This window comes from Branchiostoma lanceolatum, chromosome 18, assembly GCF_035083965.1.
Source record: "Branchiostoma lanceolatum isolate klBraLanc5 chromosome 18, klBraLanc5.hap2, whole genome shotgun sequence".
Lineage (NCBI taxonomy): Eukaryota > Metazoa > Chordata > Leptocardii > Amphioxiformes > Branchiostomatidae > Branchiostoma > Branchiostoma lanceolatum.
This window is the reverse complement of record NC_089739.1, coordinates 8,043,932-8,064,868: the sequence shown is the minus strand read 5'-3', so window position 1 is coordinate 8,064,868 and position 20,937 is coordinate 8,043,932. Positions and strand designations below refer to the sequence as shown.

At 40.3% G+C, this 20,937-nt stretch overlaps 1 protein-coding gene across 5 annotated transcripts in view; it reads left to right on the top strand.

Annotated features, from left to right (window-relative positions):
• LOC136424629 (extracellular sulfatase Sulf-1-like) overlaps positions 1-20,937 on the top strand; it is a 92,772-nt gene that overhangs the window by 15,363 nt on the left and 56,472 nt on the right. For all 5 annotated transcript variants that reach the window (XR_010753903.1, XM_066413252.1, XM_066413247.1 and 2 more), the window contains exon 2: positions 12,844-13,015. The gene's annotated coding sequence lies outside the window, so the exon portion shown is untranslated. The remainder of the gene's footprint in view (positions 1-12,843; positions 13,016-20,937) is intronic.

Below are 20,937 nucleotides of genomic sequence, written 5' to 3'. Positions count from 1 at the left end.
AGTACATACATTTCAGTTAAGTTTAATTTCTTGCACACAGAATTATTGAATAGACAGTATTTCAGATATACATGTACTGTATACAACAAGGGCCATTGTACATGTCATGCAACTGTATTTACCATACAGTATATGAAGGCAATATTTGTAGAGACAGATTCAATCCAAATCAAAGTAGTCCATGTCATACAAAAGTGATCACACACAGCAAAGTTTTTTACTGTGCCCAATTAGCCGCTCCACAGTGGCATACAGGCCCCCACCACCCCTCACCCCCATCCGACCTTGGCGACTGTGTTTACATAGTTTCAGGGCGAGCATGTGGCTTGGGCTGGTTTCCTGGCCACCAGCTTACACCCCTGGATTCTCAAGTGCAAGCGTGCCTACCTGCAGTTTTGCGGAGTGACCAAGCGGTAGGGAAAGCCTCCATTCTCCCCCCTCCTCCTGTTTTGACAGTTTAGCTGACTGATGTTTGTTCGCTCCACCTGAGGTTTTTGTTTAGAGAAGCATTCCTATGGTTTAGCCAGAAGGTTGGCTTCTCTTTTGTTGGTTTTGGTTGAAGTGGAAGGAGTAGTCTACGGGGTAGGGCAAGGCCATTGTTAGAGAAGTGGAAGAATTTTTACTTACGTTTTGGCAAGTACTGGCTGAATAATATGGTCTGGTTCTCTTTGCATTTTGCTCTATGGTTTTAAGTTTGTGTTTTTCGTGGTGACCTCTTTATAACATAAGACAATATCACACCGCAAACATATTCACTGTTATTACATTTGTTAAGCCACAAATTCAAAGACATCAGGGACTCTTAATTTTCATTGTGCCATGAAATTTAAGTGTTAATAATAACTTTGCAGTGATATACTTGTCACTGTACAAAATGCACCTGAAAATTCTATTCCATTTTTGTTCAGGAAAAGTTATTCAGAAGTTGACAGTCAGCCAAAATACAGATTAAGTTACTAGGAGACTTTAATACAGTATGAAAGAATGTAATAATAAATGTGTATGAGGATTTCCCCTTCGCTGGAGGCCTCCACCTATGAACACAGGATGAAAGGATTGAATGTTCAGGGAATTTGCCACACATATGTTTTGAGCTTATAGTATTAGACAGTGTTGCAAATGCCTTCAAGTTTGCCGGGATTTAATTTCGGGATAGGGAGAAAGTGGAGTGTTTGCAGCGTCTTTTAGTTTGCGGCTGAAACAAGGGGGTAGGCGGGCAGAAAAGAGAACAAGCATTTTTGCAGTAGTTTTCAGTTGGTGGTGACGAATTTACGGCAAAAATCGTGAACATTTAACCACTGCGAAAATTGCAATATTTACAGTATTTTGATATTTCCACTATTATTTGTTTTTCAGACATTTGAACGTCCATTTATCACAAAGTATTGCTGTGCCTGACTCTGTTGAATTTAGACTGTGTTGCATTGCTCAGTCTGCAAGTTCAATTTTGTCTTGTAAGGTCACTACACCCCAGGCCCTGACTTCACCCCTACCCCTCCAGATCTGATCATAGAGCAGATAAGTCTTGATCTTCTCAGTATTGAGGCTAACCTTGGGGTTTTGTGTAATCTCTTTTGTGATATTTTCTAAGAAACTTAGGTGTTTTTTTTTTGGGTTCATCTTACTAGTTTAAGTTAGTTCAAACCAAGGGGGTGAAGTATTATTTTCGGTGTGTGTGTGTGTCTGTTTGTATGTTTCTGAAATTTCCAACAAACATTTTATCTTTAGGTCTGGATGGGTCACAAAGCAGTATGGGTAATGGGGTAAAGTCTGCCATCTCTGATTTAGTGATTGTCTTCTTAGGCTTTGGCTACATATTTACAGTCAAACCTGCCCAAGGCGACCACCCGGCGGACCGAGCAAAAACGGTCGCGATGGACAGGTGGTCGCCATGAAGAGGATTCCACTCACATGTTTCCAGGTCGAGGTTTTCAAATACAGTACGTAAATGATGAAAAAATTATGTGAATTTAGACAGCATGACCCTCACCAGGTTCAATTCTCATTGACAGAAAGATCCTACAAAAATTACATTTTCCGTTATCGATGTAATAATTGTATACCGCTACATCGTGTACAAATTTTCGTCATAATTTTGACTACAAAACGATGGTTGCCTCGATGATCTCGCAGCGCCCTCCCACATTCACACGTTACATTGAATAGTCCACACACACACGCACATCATCGAAGTTTTAAGGCCTAAGGCAGATCCCTAGAAAACGCCTGCTGGTCCCAGCCTTTTTTGGGTCGCCGACCGCTGGATGAAAGGGTCCAAACATTTTCGATCTGACAACTAAAGATGAAAACGGAACGCGTTAACGGTGTGATTTCGTCGCGCCGCGCCGCGAAGCTCTGTGCCACCGCATCGAAGGGTAAGTCAGTGCAGCAGAACAATAAAGAAACCAATAAAGGTTTGTGAGATTCATGGAAATAAAAAGAAAATAAGAATTTTGATTTTCACCAATAACTAGAGTATTCGTAAATGTTCATACACAAAATCATCGTGTTTTACAAAGGTCAGCGGTACGCCAAATCCGGGCCGCCCGAAATCCAAGATGGCGTCGGGACCAAGGAACAACATTTCTCGCCTGGTGTTTTGCCCGCCGCGAAGTCATTTTTCGGCGGAATTTAGCAAGATACAGACACATTTTTGTTGAAAATACAAGAAATAGATAGTAATTTCTGTGAAATCTGACTTTTTGACGCCATGCACTACGTATTCGTTTTGAAAATTGAGTTTAAACGGAACTGAGTTCACGTTAAACTATAAGATTACGATAGGCACAACAACATCACAAACATTTGTCTTTACAATGTTTATAGGGGGAACGTTTTATTAAAACACTTCATGGAGGAATCGATGGTATAACATTGCTATTCCATATATTTTTGATTTTATTTTTGTCCTTTAAAGTCTTGAAAACATTTCCGTGAAATCCGACAGCAAAATGATTTGATGTCACCACACGCTTGAAAATTAGGCGACCGCCATGGGCAGGGATTGTGCTCTGTGCGGTCCCAATTCGTGGCGGTCGCGGTCGCGTTGGACGGGTGGTCGCCTTGGGCAGGCAGCTTAATGCTTGTGCCTATGGGGAAAATTTTCGGGACCGAGAAAAAGCGGTCGCCATGGCCAGGTGGTCGCGTTGAAAAGGTGGTCGCCTAGGCAGGTTTGACTGTATATAGCAATATAGATACCATACACCTATTGTACATTGTGTATATAACACTTAATCATACAAAGCCTGTTCTACAAAGCTTTAGCTGTTATCATTTATTTATTCATGAATCTTTAGGGTGGTCCCTTCAGTTAATGACTTCTTTTCGTGCCCTTCTAGTTCTTGAAGGCATGTTTGCAAAAAATATGCATGAAGTGGTGATTAACCGGAAAGTCAAATTTGTGTGTTTGATGCTGGTGGGATCTGTCATTATTAGGAGGATCAAAGAGTTCTGGAATTCCTCAGGGTTTCTTATGGCAATACTGGGAAATGACTGTAATTGGCCGCCAAATTAGGGGTGCCTTACATGCCTAGAGCTCAATAACTTATGGCTTATTTTATTGAAATATCTATGTTTTAAGGTGATGAAAATTAGTGTCGTGTTTCAATACCCTTTTGTCTTTTTACTCCAATTTTGAATGTTTATCATACCTTTTTGTTGTGAAGTAGTTTTCTTATGCTTTATTGCATGTAAGTCGATGTAACCTTAAAGTTTATTCTTTATTCTTTACTTAGCGACATATATGATAGCCAACCCCTCTCTTTGGATGGAATACTCTGTTGGGACTACCTTGTGTCTCTTATATGTTTTGTTGCACATTTTGTATGTACATGTAGCTATTATTCTTAGCGACATATGATATGGTAGGCAACCCCTATCTTTGAATGGAATATTCTGTAGGGTCTACCTTGGGGGATTCTGGGATCCCAGAAGTAATTATAGCTTGGCTGGAGCTTGATAAGAGAGATGGTATCATTTGATTGGTTTCCTATTGCTGACTGTGATGGGGTTATACCTGCTATTTCATTGGTTTTATGTACATCTGAAGCAGAGCTACCTCCAGATATTTAGAGCAATGTCGTACTATAGGTTTGGAGAGTATGAAACCAAAAACAACTTAAAAGTTAAATAAAGGTTGAAAAAAATGTTAAATGAAATTACCTAAATTTGAAAATCTACATTTTGCCATTGCTCAGGGATAGCCCTGGAACTAACTCACTGTATGTACCTACCAAAGTAGCAACATCGTCTTTTCTTGATGACCAATATTAAAATAGATAAAAAATTGTTTTCAAAACTTGGAGAAATGGAAAATATTTCCAACAGCAGGTAATCACTCCTAGATCCTGCAGATTCAAGACCCCCTAGGCATCCTCCCACTGGGAAAGATTCTATTACTGCTGCTCAACCAAGACCCCCTAGGCATCCTCCCACTGGGGAAGTTTCCATTACTGAGATAAGATCAGGCAACAGATAAATTTCAGCTCAATTAGAGGAGGCATACCTGAGGCTCATTAGCAGTGATGGTATGTCTGGGAGGAAAAGGTCTGGTTGTGTGGCAGTGGGCTCAAATCTGGTGCATTCAGGAGTTCTCTTTTCTGGACTACATGTAATTGTTGTTATGGAAAAGGGGAGAGAACAGGATTGGTTTATGTTGAAATATGCGCACAAAAAATGTCACTGAGAAGATGACAAGAATCAAAATTGACAGAAAATATACCTATATTGCACTTTAACTTTGATACAAAATTATTGTCCCGTTGGGTGGCAGTAGGCTTAAATGTGGTTCATTCAAGACTTTGCTACAGGAGTCAGATGAAATACTGAAATGTGAGATATTTTGGATGGTTTGTGACAAAATGTGTAAAGGTAGACAAAGAAGTATCACTAGGGAAGTAAAAGATAAACGCAATAAAAGGAGACATACATCATATGTACCTAAGGCTCACTGGTAGTGATGGTTCATGTATGTCTGGAAGGGTGGCAGTGGGCTCAAATCTGGTTCATTCAGGATTTTGTTACAGGAAAGAGATTAAAAGCAGGAGATGTGAAATATTTGGGATAGTTGTCAACAAATTTCGACAAAATACACAAAAACACTGAAAGATGAAAAAGTAAAGCTGTACCAAGGACATTATAGTTGTACTAACATTTTACCCTTTCCCATGATCCGACCTAATAATAAAGGGAACATTCTTAATAGCTTTTTTGTGTTTTATGAAATTGTGAATGTATTTTGAAATATACCAAGCTTTGACAACTGAAATTCATCTACATGATTGTATCTTGAACAGTCATCATTGTTCAACACCAATTTCCTATTGTACAATGAGTTGTCACCAATTTACCCATTGTCACTTCAATCATCTACTGTCTTATCTGTATCATTATGACTGTACAATTGGAGGAGCTTAGAGAGATATAATTGAAAATTATTCAATTCTATGGTGTGACTAAGTGAGTATGTAAACACAGGTGCGGGAGCATATGTTCTGAATAAGCTGTTATTTTGGTCTGAGTCATATGTAGGGTAGCCTGGGTGCCAGACCACCGCGCTCCTGGAGCTAATCCTTCGGCCGGGGAAGCAACTCGCGCCGCCGCCGCGCCCGGGTGCTAACTCTATCCCTACTACCAGGTCTTCCCCGGCCAAAAAGGCTTATCATCGCATCGCGCGAAAGGTCTGGTATCCAGGCTATATGTAGGGCTGTCTCCAGGACCCGTCCTTCCATCCCAGGACGGAAATTTGCCTGTTGTGGTGGAAACAAATGCACCCATTCTGTTCAAAAGATCTCAACTTCATGACATGAATTTGATGAAAATTTATTTTCATAACCTTAAAATAAGATATCTAACAATGAACAAAATGGGCTTCCAAACAAAGGGTGGAGCAGAAAAAAAAAATCAAAGCTGGAGACAGCCCTGGTCATATGTGAAGTTCAGACTGAAATTGGAAGTTGAGCCGTGACAGGAGCTGTGAAGTCAGCCTCCAGGATTGTCACCCCTACAGTAACACTATAATTACATTTGACAAAGTGCCAGATTAGGACTTAATTATAGGTTTGTCGGTGTGACTAATTTTGTCTGTGGAAAGGCTTTAGATCAAAGGAGCGTCCCCGCCAGAGCGCCAGACTCGAACCTAAAGGCCGTTTGTCGAAGTGGGGGAAACAAAAATAGCAGGCGCCAAAGGCACGAGAAATGTAGAAGAGTCCGGGGGCGTGCTCCCCTGGTAAATTTCGGAATTTGTAATCCTATCTGAAGTGTTTCGCACATTCTGAGAGGCTAATTTCAACGGACAACAATGGGGAATAGAAACCAAAGTAGCGAGTGACAAAGTCAGCATAAATCCAGAGGGGAGTCCCCCCCCACCTTTAAGTCTTGGAATGTGTTTTTTCTACATTTTGAGAGGTAGATTTCAACTAAAATCATACATTATTCATAATTTCTATGCTGCAACTTGGATACATTTTTCGACAGGTTTTGCGGCAATTTTGATGTTGACGAAAACATATTACCTCAGTCTAGACAAAGTTCAAGGCGACCACCTACATGTAATAAAAAGAATGTCAAAAGACGTCAAAATAAGATATGATATGATTCTCCCAAGCGACCTTTGTTGAAAACACAAAGGTTCAGCATATAAATAGAATGTTAAGTCTGAGTCTGATCTTGTAGACTTAAATTGCATGTGTAACCTTTACCGGGCTGACTCAACTTTGCCCCTAAGTAATCTTAGAACACACATACCAATCAGGGCTTGAAAGTCATTTTTATCTCCATGAAAAATGGAGATATTGTTTCGGGTGAGTCTGTGTGTCTGTCTGTGTGTATGTGTTTCCGATTTTTTGTAGTCAGCATAACTCAAGAACCGCTGGATGGATTAAGATGATATTTGGAACCGGTATGTGGGTAGGTGTTGGGAATACGACGGTCAAGGTTGGGCCCCCTAGTATGTGACCTTGGTACTGCAGCAGAACTTCCGTTTTTTGTATCTTTTGACCTGGATGTGCTATGGTCTTAATTTTTTGGTGGCAGATAGCGTTTGATGTAAAGAAGAAGTGGTGTAGGTTTGGGCCCCCTTGCAGCTTGTTGGGAATAAGTGCACTGTTACATCTTGCCTAAAAGTCTAGGAGCACAGAAAGAATTTCGGGTGCACAACATTATAGAATGTCAGCACAACATAATGACAGACCCTACTGCCTCTCTTTAGAACTTCAATCTGTTATTCTGTAGATAACTTTTAAGCAAGTTTTTAAACAAATTTGAATAAGTAATATATCAAACATCAAAGACACAACAAAGGCTTTTTCTGATACTTAAATTTCAAGAATATTCTGTACATGCAGTGTACAATAGTACCTTTACCCTATAGCCTACCAAAATGTCTAGGAGCACTGGTGCACCCACAGTCAAAAATCAAATTAAAAGTGCATTATGCACCCAGTATTTTCAGCCCTGTGCAATATATTCATTCTCCACACGTACAGCACATACTTCACAATGTATATTCAACAGCAAATACGGTGGGTGGTTTCAATGTAAAAGTTCAGAAGGATAATCCTGGCAAAGAATCCTTTCAGGATTTTTTAACTGTTTGGCCAAAAGCTTTTGCTCTTTTCAAGAATAGATCAGGAATTGTTGATAGGGACGGAGATGGAAATGCTGCTTCAAGGTTTTTAAGTGTTTTGTAAGTGTAATTTGTTGTCTGTGAATTTACTCTTCTTCTTGTCTTCTTGTAAGCTTGCTTCTATAAAGTTTTCCTCTGGTATTCACTTAATTTAAGAAAAAAAGATCAAACCCCCTTAATTGTATTTCTATTCCTGTTCAGTCCCATAGTTGGTTGTTGGCCTTTAGCTTGAACTCAACAGATAGAAACTAAAACTGTCTGTATCTCGCTTGACCTCAGTTATAGAGTGTCCATATTTCCCCACAATCTTGAACCATTCATCTAAAGAGCGCAAGGATTTTTTGTTATTTCATCCGTCCAGCTATATATAGTAGGGTGGCACCACCTCTGTCTTTTCCCATTACAAGAGACAGCTTAGTTGTGATTTAGCACCAATCTTTGATCTGTGTGGACAGCACACATTGATTTTAGCGTGCATTACACAATCTCTCGCTGTTTGAACTGATTGGGCCCCTGCCTGGAAAGCTTATGGCTGTTCCCCTTAATCTAAAACTAGTAAAAGCATATGTAACAGTCAAGCTTCTTTCAAGGGTCAACCCATTCTTTTATAGTTATTCTCTTTCAAAGTCTGAAACAAAATCGGACCAGTTGCATAAATACCTGACTAGGGACCCAAACCCTAACCACTTACTCTCCGTCCCAAGAGCTATCTACCACCCAAGAATCATGACCCGGTCAGACCATAGAATGTCCAATACACGAGATATCAAAACTGGAGGTTACGCTGCAGTACGGTAGAAAGCTGCAAGGAGGCCCATTTTCGAACTTGACCCTCAGTTTTCATGGATCCATCCACAGCTTTTTTGATTATGCTGTCCACACACACACACACATGCACGCACAGATATATACACACACACACACAGACAGACACACACACACACAAACACACACACACACACAAACACACACATCCAGACACACTCACAAGCACACACAGACAAACGACACCGAAAACATTATCCTTGTTGGCAGAGGTGATAAAGATAAAGTGGCCTACGATAATAGACTCAGCATAGCTGACAGGGCATCACTCCCCAGTTATCAGGCCTTTCTGTAGATCAATATTTGAGGCAATTTTCACCACGGCTCAGTAAGCAATCATTGGATTTCTCCAGAAGACTTAGCCATGAAAGGAGCAACAAGTAAGACGTTCAATAATGAATGAGGAGGTCTTAGGCACGCAGACAGGTGTGTCTCTGGCCTTTTTGTCATCTTTTCATGTTCTTGAGCTCTTCTTTGTTGCGTTCTTGTTGGCGATGTGAGGGGATCGATAAAGAGGGTGGGAGGGAGAGGTCGGGTTATCTAGTGGGTCTAGGGGCATATCCTTTAAACTTGTGGGGATGTGTTACCATAGTGTCAAGTACGTGTTTGGAGTTGGGATGGGGGATTATGCTTAAAAATGAGAAAACATTCTGTCTTGTGGACTAGTCTAGCAGGAGAATTTGCTTGCAGAAGAGCCAAAAAAGGTCTCTGAGAAAGCATTGTGTGAGAGTCATTTCAAGGGGTCTGATTCTGAATTGGACTAGTGGTATAACTGTTACCTGATTATCGTCCTTTCGTCCTAAACCATTCATATCTAACTCTATATATGTCAACATACAGTGACAATGTTAAAATTGATTTTACACTCTCAGTTTTTTCCCTCTTATTATTCAATTTAATTACCCCCATCCTCCATTGATGCTTTCTGTTCTATCCCTTACACTCATGTACTAAGAGGGCTACCAGGTTCAAGTACAATGGCATTCTTTAGTCGATCAAAACTTGTTTTACAAGTGTTAGCCTTCCACATCTGTTTGACTTCTTTGTCTGGTATGAAAATATTGTAAAACTTTTATCTGCGAAAACCTTCCTACCAAAGTTGTTTGTCTTTCTTTGAACTCTGCAAATGTTCCTTGTCCAGTTAGAAAAGCAGGTTTTCCCAGCCAGGATACCTAATGAGAAACTGATGGAGGTCGTTAAAACTTTAACGAGCCTTGCAGTAGTAAAATCTAACCTAGATGGGAAAAGCCTTGACTTTGTTCCCTTTGTTTTCTTTCCATCACAGTTTGATTTAACTTCATTTACTCTAAATGAGTGTTTTAGAGCTCTGAGCTCTAATAAGTAATGAACTCAAGTCAAGGCCTTAGTTAATGGTATTTCCAATTGATTATGATTTTAGAAACTAACTTATGGTGATTGTGTGGGGTGTAATTCTTTGGAATGCCGTTGTATTTTGTTAGGCCTATGTTATAATTCTAATCCCAAAAGATATGTTGTGGTTTGCCTGAGTGGTTTTACTTCTAATGACATTGTAAAGGGTTAAAGAAGAATTTACGATGAATGTCCTGATAGAGAGTAATGTTTCATTCATCCAGACCCTTGTAGTGCACATTGGGCAGAAAGTGCCTTTCCTGTTTCAGTAGCAGGTATCTGTACCTGTATCCGTATCTGTATAGCCGGTATAACCGCCATTCGGCATAACTAGTTAATATATTTTCACAGGGAGGGGTTGCTAGCCCTTCCCCTTTAACATGCTCAAGGAACCTCCTCGAACACGGGACCCTATTTTACTTCCCTTTCTGAAAGACAGTTGCAGCCCTAACCAAAATGCCCTTCCCAGCTTTGAACCAGGGTCTCCCAGTTAGCAACGGATTGAATCCAGGAGCCGAACTATGAGGCTGCTACCAGTTGAGCTGCAGGGACATCCCATAGAGCCAGAGTAATGAGTGAGATACATACCATCAGTAGCTGTCTTTAGCAGTTACTGTGAACATCTCTCTTCCCTAATGCGGTTATCTGTTAACTAGCCCCAAAATGTCATCCAGCCCATCATTGTACTGTACTGAACGACGTGTGAGATTGGAAGTGAGCTGATCAATGAGGAGGGTAATGCCCTGAAGAAGGGATGTGGGAATGTTGGAATTGAGAGAGAAAACTACATCTTCTGATATTCCATTTTTTATTGGTGTTTCAAAATGTACCATTGAAGCTACTGCATGTACAGGAATTACAGTCTAACTAGCTACTTTTCGACAATGTAGCACGAATTACCACAAGGGTAATTATCATTATTTCCTACCATGTATCATTTCATTTTTATAGTTTTAATAATGAAATGATATACATGGTGCATGTGTTCCCAGTGTGATGAAAACCACAAGTATAAAACTACAGTGACTGTGACCATTTCTTGATTTACAGTACATCAATGATCATACGTAGCTAACATGTTCGGCAATATTCTCAGACCATTGAATCCAATCCTCAATCTCACTCTCACTCTCTCACTCATGACCCATGACCTCAGTGGTCGTAGGGGCGTCATGACAGACAGCCGCAGTGATCCGTGCCCATCCTGTTCTGTCCTCGGCCTCTCTGATCAGCTGTGCAGTGCTCAGGCCAGTCCATGTCTTAATGTGGTCCAACCAGGTCTTCTTTGGCCTTCCTCGTTTCCTCCCTCCTGCTACTGTACCTTGCAGAATGGTCTTGGCAAGTGATCCTCAATCTAAATTTCCCCAAATTTCCCTTCCAGTTTTACAATATCATATAGGACATTGATGTCTGACTCAGAATGACAGAAAGAGCCTCTGAAGCTATATTGTATATTCAATATCCACTCACCCCCTCCCAATAATGGCATCCGGAACATAACATGTACAAATGGCTTACATGTGACCTTGGATTAGATTAAATATGCCCCTGAACGGGTACATTACTGTCATTCAGTGGAGAGTTACTACAGCGCAGAGCCTTTTCCTATCCATTCTCATCTATTATACAGTATAACAAGGAAGCCTATACTCTGCTTTGTCGCATGCGTCATCAATTCACTGTGACTGTATCGATCGATTGCAATGGAAACATTTCAGCTTACACAGTACAGAAACTGATGATACAACTTTATTTACCTTCTCTGTATACATTAGTTATCAAAATACACTTGGAATACCTTCTTTTTCCTCCTAAAAGTATAACACAATGTTAAGTCCCCTCAAACTTCAATGAAGTTACAGTATTGTGAAGACTTTATCTTGTTCTAGAAAATACTTTGAAATTGATACAAATGGATTTAGCATTCTTTGATTTAAACGTCATTGAATCATATTTCAGAAGTAACTGAAAGTTGTTCTTAACACGCTCTGGAAATGTCTCCCTAAATTCAATACAAATTGATTTAGCATTCTTTAAAAGTCACATGTCAACCTTAGTGTATTGTTCGAGCAAGTTGATCTTAGTGAAATCGGCTTTCAAAAGCAACTGAAAGTTGCAGGGAAGAAGTTCCAGCTGTCAGCCCAATATATCACCCCCTTGTTTTCACATTTTTCATCTTTTGAAGTAATACTGTGCGTAATGTTTGAGCTAGAAGATCAAGTCCGTAAGATCATTGTTCAAAAGTAACTTCAAATTGTGGGGAAGAAATCACATCTGTACAGTTCATTATATCACCGGCTTCTCACATTTTTCATCTGTTAAAGTGCGTGGTGTTGACAAGTGCAGGCCAGAGTTAATCGTGTAGGAGACATGAAAGCTTGTTCGGAAGAGAGCCGGGCCTGCTTCGGCCATCAAGCTTCCTTTCGCTGTCCAAAAGCGCAGAACAAAGTAATGAAAAATCAATACATAGAGAAACGAAGGTCATTTATTCAGAGTCGTTTCACTAATGGAAAGTCCTGATCTGCTCTATGGGCGAAAAGCAGATAGAACACTTATCACAGCGCAGCATGGCTAGGGGGTTAACATTATCTCTGAAGGACTTTTGGGGCATGAACTATCAAAAATACTATCTTTACCCTTGCTTTAGGGAAACCCATTTACTTTGTGCCCTTTGATTGGAAATATTTTAAAGTGACTGTATGGGTTGTATGTGCTCAAGGGTTATCTCTATAGGGCTTTGGGTGGTGAAATATCGAAAATACTATCTTTATCCTTTAGGGAAACTCATTTACATTGTGTCCTTAAACTTTGATTAAAAATGTTTTGAAGTAACTGTATGAGGTTCTACATGTATGTGACCAAACCTTTGCTCATGAGTGAGCCTGTGTAAAGAATCTTGGCAGGTACCATTCTTTCAAAGGGGTGGTGAGCACCAGAGATTGCAAAAAGTCTAGTACATTGATGACTCAGAACTTGATTTGTTACCCTTGGTATAATGGACTATTCCTCCTGTTTTTCTGCAGGGAGGCCGTTGTGCCAGGTTTCTTAGTCATCGCAGCAGCGGAAAATAGGATGAAGAGGCCGTCCGTGTAGAGGGAAGACTTAGGAAGACGTTTCATTATTATATTTTGTTTCTTCCTGCCCTAGAGGGTGAAGAAATTCAACACTTCAAGTTCAAAGATAGTGGAAAAACAGGTAAGATGGTTTCTTTTTTTGTACCAAACGATTGTTATATACATGTATATTGGTAAGACTGATTGAGATTTATGTTGAAGTATTGCCACAGGTCACGTCAGGAGCGTTTGTCTTGTTTTTGCTTCAAATGTGATTTTAGAGACCGTATGGATGACATTTTGTTTTCTTCTCTTCCTACAGTTTGAGATCCATTTCCAACAAACCTACTGTTAAGCTTCCTGTGAAGGTCATTGAATTTTACAATCTTTGTGATACAATGTAGCACAGTAGATTTAAGGTTTAAGGTTTAAAAATGATATTATCTTCCTGCTTAAGCTTGTCAGAATTGACAGTAGTACTACCATAGTTGAGTAATTTATTGGATGTTTATTTTGTTTGAAAATATTTGGATTGTACTCTTAGTCTTAATGTGTTTTTTTTAAGGAGGATTTAAACTAGTAGTTTTGTACATAACTCACATTTTTTGCCATACATAACAACAAAGGAAAACGGAGTGCATTTTACTGTTGTCAAGCGCCCTCTTTGTTTGCAGGAATTTTAACCTTTAGCTGAACACAATTGTATACATCATGGATTGTACATATGTGATGGGGCATTACATGATGTCATTGCTTAGAGCACCAGTAATTGTTGAACAACTTGAAGGGAATTCCTGGTAGGTCAAGCTAGGCCTTTATTGTGCCATACCGGAAAAATTCCTTTGTTGTTTCCAACTATAACTGTGTCCTCCTACAAATAGCACTGCTAAGAATACTCAGCTAAGTACAGGTTTTATCCATTGCTGTTCAGAATTCTTGTGTTTGGTCAGAAAGGTTAAAATTGTGGAATGTTTGTCTTGAAATGAGAGTTAAATATACTTGTATGACTCTTTTATCAAATATTTGAACAAAACATTAACAGCAAAGTTCAAGGTTTTGCAGATACATGTAGTGATATTGAATTCTTGAAGGTTTAACATAAAGCACATTTCCAGTGCAAGTTGTTTTCCGAGGCGACTACATGTAGCTACTGGACTTAAAAAAGCATCGTGCTTCACTTCAGTTGAGGATAATGACTTTTTGGCATGGATCATTTATCAATTTATAGCACAAAACATGCATGTCTATCTTTGGTTTGTTCAGCAAATAGCTATGTTCAGTTGTGCAGTGCAATACCTGAAATTCACTGACATTTTTGCAAATGAATGATTTCCAATATGTTCAAATGGAGAAGAAAGGAGAAAAGCAGTACTGTACTATAATTCTTGATTTCTTAACGGTGACTTAATTTTAGCTACCTTAACGATCACTAGTCAACCGCCAAGATTTCATAATCACAAATATTTGATTACTAACATTAGAGACAGTGATGTTTGTTCCCATGCTGTGGACTACTCTCTTTCCCCCCAACCGCTAAAATTACCTACTGCAATATTGAATGGATTTACAGTAGTAAGATACTTACAGTGACTCACTACTCATGTCTTACCTCCAAGAAGACCTGTGAAGTCAGCAGATTCAAATAAATCACCTAGCAGCACCTAGTGTGATGGAAGAGCCACAGAATAGAAACTGAACAAAGTCTATTACTAGGGCAGAACAAGAGTTTTCCTTCACGTCAAAGACATATTGTTGGAACCCACTGACATTTTGGGATTATGTTTCTCTTGTGTGTAAGGTGGAAAATTTCTTAGAGTAAATCGCGTTTGTGCACAACGAAGCATACATCCGCTTTCAAAACATGCTAAATTCAATCCATTATAAGAATTGCAGTAGGAAACATATACTTTTTAACCACGCTTGCAACTTGTATTATCTTTCTCTCTTGTGTGTAAGGTAGACAATTTCTTCAAGTAAATCGTATTTGTGCACAACGAAGCATTCATCCACTTTCAAAACATGCCATATTCAATCCCTTATAAGAACTGCAGTAAGAAAGATATACTTTTTCAGCAACGTTTCAAACTTGTATTATGTTTCTCTCTTGCACATTAGGTGGAAAATTTCTTAGAGTAAGTCGCATTCGTGCACAACGAAGCATACATCCGCTTTCAAAACATGCTAAATTCAATCCCCCACTAGAACTGTAGGAAAGCTAGACTTCTTCAGGAACGTTTGCAACTTGTTAGAGAGGCCATCTTTGTCGTTTCTGCTCTACTGTACTTCAATCCACTTTCAAAACATGCCAAATTCAATCCCTTCTAAGAAATGCCGTTTGCAACTTGTTTGCTGGGACCTGTCCGGGGATGGAAAGTCACTTGTTGGGACGGACAAAAAGTTCCCCCCATCCATCCAAAAAATCTGATCTGATGAAAATGTATCTTCGGAAGACAAATTTTTGTTACCGGTAATACTAATAGCAATGAAAATCAAGAAAATGGGCTTCCAAACAATGAGTGGGACGGAAAAGAATCTAAAGCTGGAGACAGCCCTGCTTGTTTGAGAGAACAGTCGCCATTTCTGCTCTATTTCCAGACCTAAAAACATCTGCAAGTGGTCAGTCGAAAGATAGGTAAAACAAGAAGATGCTTTGACTGTGGAGAGTATCAAACAAATAACTCTTGGTGTCCCACAAGGGCGGCCATGTCAATTTGTGAGAATAGGGGCAGCCTTGAATGGGCACATCTGTGAGGGATAGTGGACTGACATTAACAGGTTGTCTGCTGATGTTGCTATGGCAACCGCTGACATTACCATGGCAACTACCTCCCAAAAGAGGAGATGAGCAGGCTGTAATGGAGGACGGGGAATGGAGGCAAATGGACAGTTGTGATTAATTTTCCTGGTCCTCCTGATGGTTTGATGTGTCTTGAGTCCAGGTCAAGGAGGAGTTATAGGCTGTCCTGCTCTTGCTAAAAGGTTTTGATCAGTGCTGGATTAGAACCTGAATTGGAGACAGATGTAGGTGGAGCCATAGATAGACATCTGTGTACTGGGACATTGTAAATTTCACTTCTTCTATTAGGGTTAACAAAAAAAGGGATGCAAACAAGAGTTGTCTTTTGATCAGGGTTAGCCAATGCCGTTAGTAGAATTCTGCAAATACTCAAGTATAACTATAAGACTCTTTTTGAAAAAAAGAAGTGTGTATGCATGTATAAAGTACATGTATATGTATTACAGTCCTCCCATTTCCAATAAGTTGATGCATTATGCTTTTTCAACTACGTAGCTAGTCAATCTGGCTTCACTACGGCTTATGATTTCAGCCATGCAGCAGCCAAGTTTGAAAATTGACTCTTAGTTATAAAACTTTTATACCAGACTGTTTCAAATTCAAGTTCACCCATCCGTAGAAGAGACCATGGGACATCTCCATAACCGACTCTTCAAAAGAGTTCAAAGGGCAAAACTATCTACCATTGGAGGCCAAGCAGGAAATTTTTGTGGTAGCCAAATTTGAAAAGTGACTCTTCGTTATAAAAGTTTCATACCAGACTGTTTCAAGTTCACCCATCCATAGAAGAGACCACGAGACATCTCTATAACCGACTCTTCAAAAAAGTTCAAAGGGCAAGACTGTCTACCATTGGAGGCCAAGCAGTAAAGTTTTGTGGTGGCCAATTTAGCAACACTGCGGTTTAAAGCTTGTGCATCAAAGGCCACTGGCTCTGTAAACGGAGGTCTCTTGAGCGAAGTTACAAGCTCCGCTACACCCTTCAGCTGCTCTGTTCCTGTTAAACTGTTCGACCTCTGGCCTTGGGAAAGGGCATGGGAAACCCAGCTGCCTCCTGGTCTGTCAGCACTTATGGGCTAATGCGGATGGGTATCAGCGCTCCTTGCTAGAGAGGTGTTTGGCCTTTTTTTGGTGTGGACGCCTTCCATTGCGCCAGTGGACATCCTATATATTTTGTCAGAACGTCAGCATTACTTCAAAACTTCGGAAAAGGTGCCCAAGTTACATTAAAACAATGTAGATGGATAGCAGTGTTCCTTTCTAGATGGGTGCTTTGTCATCTTTGGACAGCCTTATTTTTGGAATGGACACCTTCAACTACCAATAGCTGCGCACCAATCTGTTTTGTTAGTATGACACCTGCAATTACGCCAGCTGACAAGCAAGGAGAAGTTGAATTATGTCAGTTGTTAGGAGCTCACGTTGTTAGATATTCTTTTTACGATTTTCAGCTTACGAATTTACATTTGCATCAATTTCATGTCATAAAGTTCAGATTTTTTTAAACGGACGGGGTGAAATTTTTGTCCGTCCCAACAATCAACCTTCCGGATGCATGGGGTGGATTTTTTGTCCGTCCCAACGAGCAACCTTCCGTCCCGGGACGGAGGGACGGGTCCTGGAGACAGCCCTGATACCACAAGTATCTGGCAGGGTTCCTGTGCATTCCTATAAGTTCTATAAGCTGAGAACAAATCTGGTGTTGCTGGAGTGGTGACAGTAGCAGATTTGTAGGGACTCATGTAAACCATTAGGGTCAGGGGTCAAACACTTTAAAGGGTCCCAGCTGGACAAATCAGCAGCCACAGGATACTGGAAATTGATTTAAGTTTGCAGGGACTTAATATGGCGGGTAGGAGGGGAAAGGAGGAGTTCATGGTGTTTTAAGTTTAGTTGAAACCTACTGTAGCAACGCAAGATAGATCACATGTTTCATGTTCGTCTGCATGGGGGGTCCCAACAACGCTTTATGCTGAATTCAGAAGAAACGTCTATGTATTACGCTAAAATCATGGAAGGCAATTACGCAAAATTTGGTCGCCTCGCTACGAATTACATGACTAAGACGACTTTCCCTACAAATGACGGGAAATCAAAATAGGTTGCCTACGCCTTACGTAAAAGAGCATGCAGACCCTCTGTGATAAGTTTGCGGTAAGTTCTCATCACATGAATCAGGAGGATAAATCCACTGCAAATATTTCAACATCTACACTATGTACTTCGCATCCATAGTTTTTATTACATAGCAAAAGTTAATTATGTTTCCCATGATATTGAAACAGGTCATTAACTTAACTGGGGACATAAAATGGCTTAATTTCATTGCCTGTATCTACACATGTATTGTTTGAAAGTATCTTTATTCATGAGAAACTCAAATCAGACTACAGACCGCTTTTTATCGAGGCATAATTCCTATCCCGTTGCTGTCATATCTCTCTCTCAGCTCTCACGAACAAAGATTCAAGCATGTTGTCCACGTCTAGATCAGACTCCCTGGTCGCTGACTAGATCGATGTGTGACAGGCAAACTCGGCCACAGTGGGTGCAGGGAAATGATGTGTCTGGGGTTGAGCCCTCAACATCCCTGTCATATCTAAAGTTTAGTTATATATATATAGGATTACCCATATGTATCCAAGATTGAAAAGTAAATGGTTTTGTTTTGAGAAAGAAGGCCTTTATGATTCATTTCATAATCATATGTTAACTCTGGACAAGCTTGTTCCTAACCTTGGCAGTTGCAAAGCAGTATGGGTAAGGGGGTGAAGTCTGCCAGCACTGACAAGAACATTTGAAGTAGTTTTGAGATAGAAGTCTTATCATGATTCATGCATCTAGGTCTATTATAAATCAAAGATTGGCCACAGTCGACCTCACTAAGCCTGTTTCCAACTTGAACAGCGCAGCACAAAGCAGTATGGGTAAAGGGTCGTGAAGACTGCTATCTCTGATTGCCTCGCTGTTATAATGTTTGAAGTAGTTTTGAGAAAAAAGTCTGGTAATTCACTGAATACTAGTATATTGTAAATCACAGTTGATCTTTGCCAAGCCTGTTTCTAACCTGGACAGTCACAAAGCAGTATGGGTAAGGGGGTGAAATCTGCCACTTGTTAGGAAGGCTGCCACATTTGAAGGTCTGTCAAAAGTCATTCCATCTGTTGTAAATCAAAGATTGGCCACAGTTGATCTTTGCTAAGCCTGTTTCCAACCTGGGCAGTCATGCCTGTTAACCTCACCTGGTTAGGCAGGGCACTGACGACATCCGTGTGACCTCTGACTGACCTTGTCGGAAATTGGTTGGTTTCTAATCTGGCCCCTGGATGTGTGTGGAATCTGGCCCCAGGATGTGTGTGGAATCTGGCCCCAGGATGTGTGTGGAATCTGGCCCCAGGATGTGTGTGGAATCTGGCCCCTGGATGTGTGTGCCCCTGGTTGTGTGTGCTCCTCAATGTGTGTGGAATCTGGCCCCTGGATTTGTGTGGAATGGCTTTTGTTGCCCATTTCTTAGAGTAGCACACTGCATGGTCAAGGGCAGGGGAAAAGGTGTGAGAAAATATGATAAAAGGTATGTAGTCCCATAGACTTCTTGAGGCCGTAAGACTAGAGTAGTGGGTTGTCATCCACTGTGTCTAGAGTATGGTAAGGTGGAGCCCATCCCTGCCTTTTACCTCCCCAACCGAAGACAGGTACCCACTTTTATACCTGGATGAGGGAGCAAAGTTATGAAAAGTGCCTTTCCAAGGACAAAATGTCTCGCCAGGAATCAACCCTGTGACCTCTCGATCTTGTTTCTGCTAGCCTAGCCCCTCAGCCATTCGAAGCCACACTAAGGATGGGAGCCTAGGGCAAAGCAGAAGTTAATACATGTATGTAGTATAAATTAGGAGAGCTTGAGATCATGATGTAAAGATTTTGTTTCAAAATTTAGTAGGTGTCAAAGTGTTAGTTGAAAGGAATTGGTTATGCCATAATTATTCTAAGTTGTAGCTGTAGGAGTTGAAGATAGAACCTCCTTGGATAGAGCAAATAAAGCTTTAAAAAAACAAAGCATTTGGGTTCCAGCTGTTGTGGTATGATTTAATGTTTTGCTGTCGGCTGGCCATTCTTGTGTATGGTTGTAATCATGTCATACCTAAAGCAAAGGAAACATCCAGCCTGGTGTATTTCACATCTTCCGGTGGCCAAGTCGTTATGTCGGCCAGGACAGTATCCATGGGCCAAGACAATATCCATGGGCCATTGGTGCATTTGGATGAAAAATGACACAGCTGAATCCATTTGACCAAATGACTGGAGGAGAAGTGGAAGAAGAACTTCAAGGAGAGGAAACAAAAAGGCCCAGCACTCGGGAACCGTAAGCTGGGGAATGTTACGTTTACTTACAAATTGAAAGAAAGAAAGAGAGTTACGATTTTGCCTCTCTACATCTGCTTGGAGATTACATTTCACAGTCACCAGCCAAAAAGCAGCTGCTAAGTACAGTCCTCCAGATTAATCCACCACCAAATGAGCAAACAAAACATAATTAATGACTAATGAAGAGGTGCACAACAATAGCAGGGGATTCCAGCCCCTCCCCTACTCAGCCCCATCCTTCACAATTATGTCAGGTTTGTTTGTCTCGTCTGTCAGAGCTGTCAATCATCCCTAATTTGGGGATCAACTGGGTGATGATGAGCTCATACTTGTCCCTCCTCAGGGACTGGGAGAGGCCATTGTGGAGAGAGGGGTGCACATTTATCAATTACAGTTTTGTAATTGATAAATTGACAGTGATAACCAATATAAAGTCACGTGGCAACAGAATTCCAAGATGAGACTTAACTGGGTTGATGAAGAGACAGAGTCTGTCTCAAAAGCTCCCCAAAGTAGCTACTCTTCTGTTGTGTGTATGGTTTGAATATTTGTCAATAGTACGGTTTTGTAGTTTTCTGTATGAGAGGTTACATCTATGAGGTTAAAACCTCCTTGCATAGTGTCAAAAGAACTTGGTTTAGAATTTCAAATTATCTGAATGGAGCAAATGTCGTGCGTTGCATTTGAATAAAGGAGCAGTGACTCATAGCAAAAATTTTGAATTGAAATAGAATAGATAAATAAATTACCATGAATTGATAACTTTGGTACTGCAGAGTCAATTTCAATGTTTGCTATATGCTCACGTTTAGAACTGATTTTTTTATTTAATTTTCTTGTGTGTTTTAATTTTTTTGCATGTTACTTAGATATAACAAACTATGTTACATGAAAACTCCTTAAAA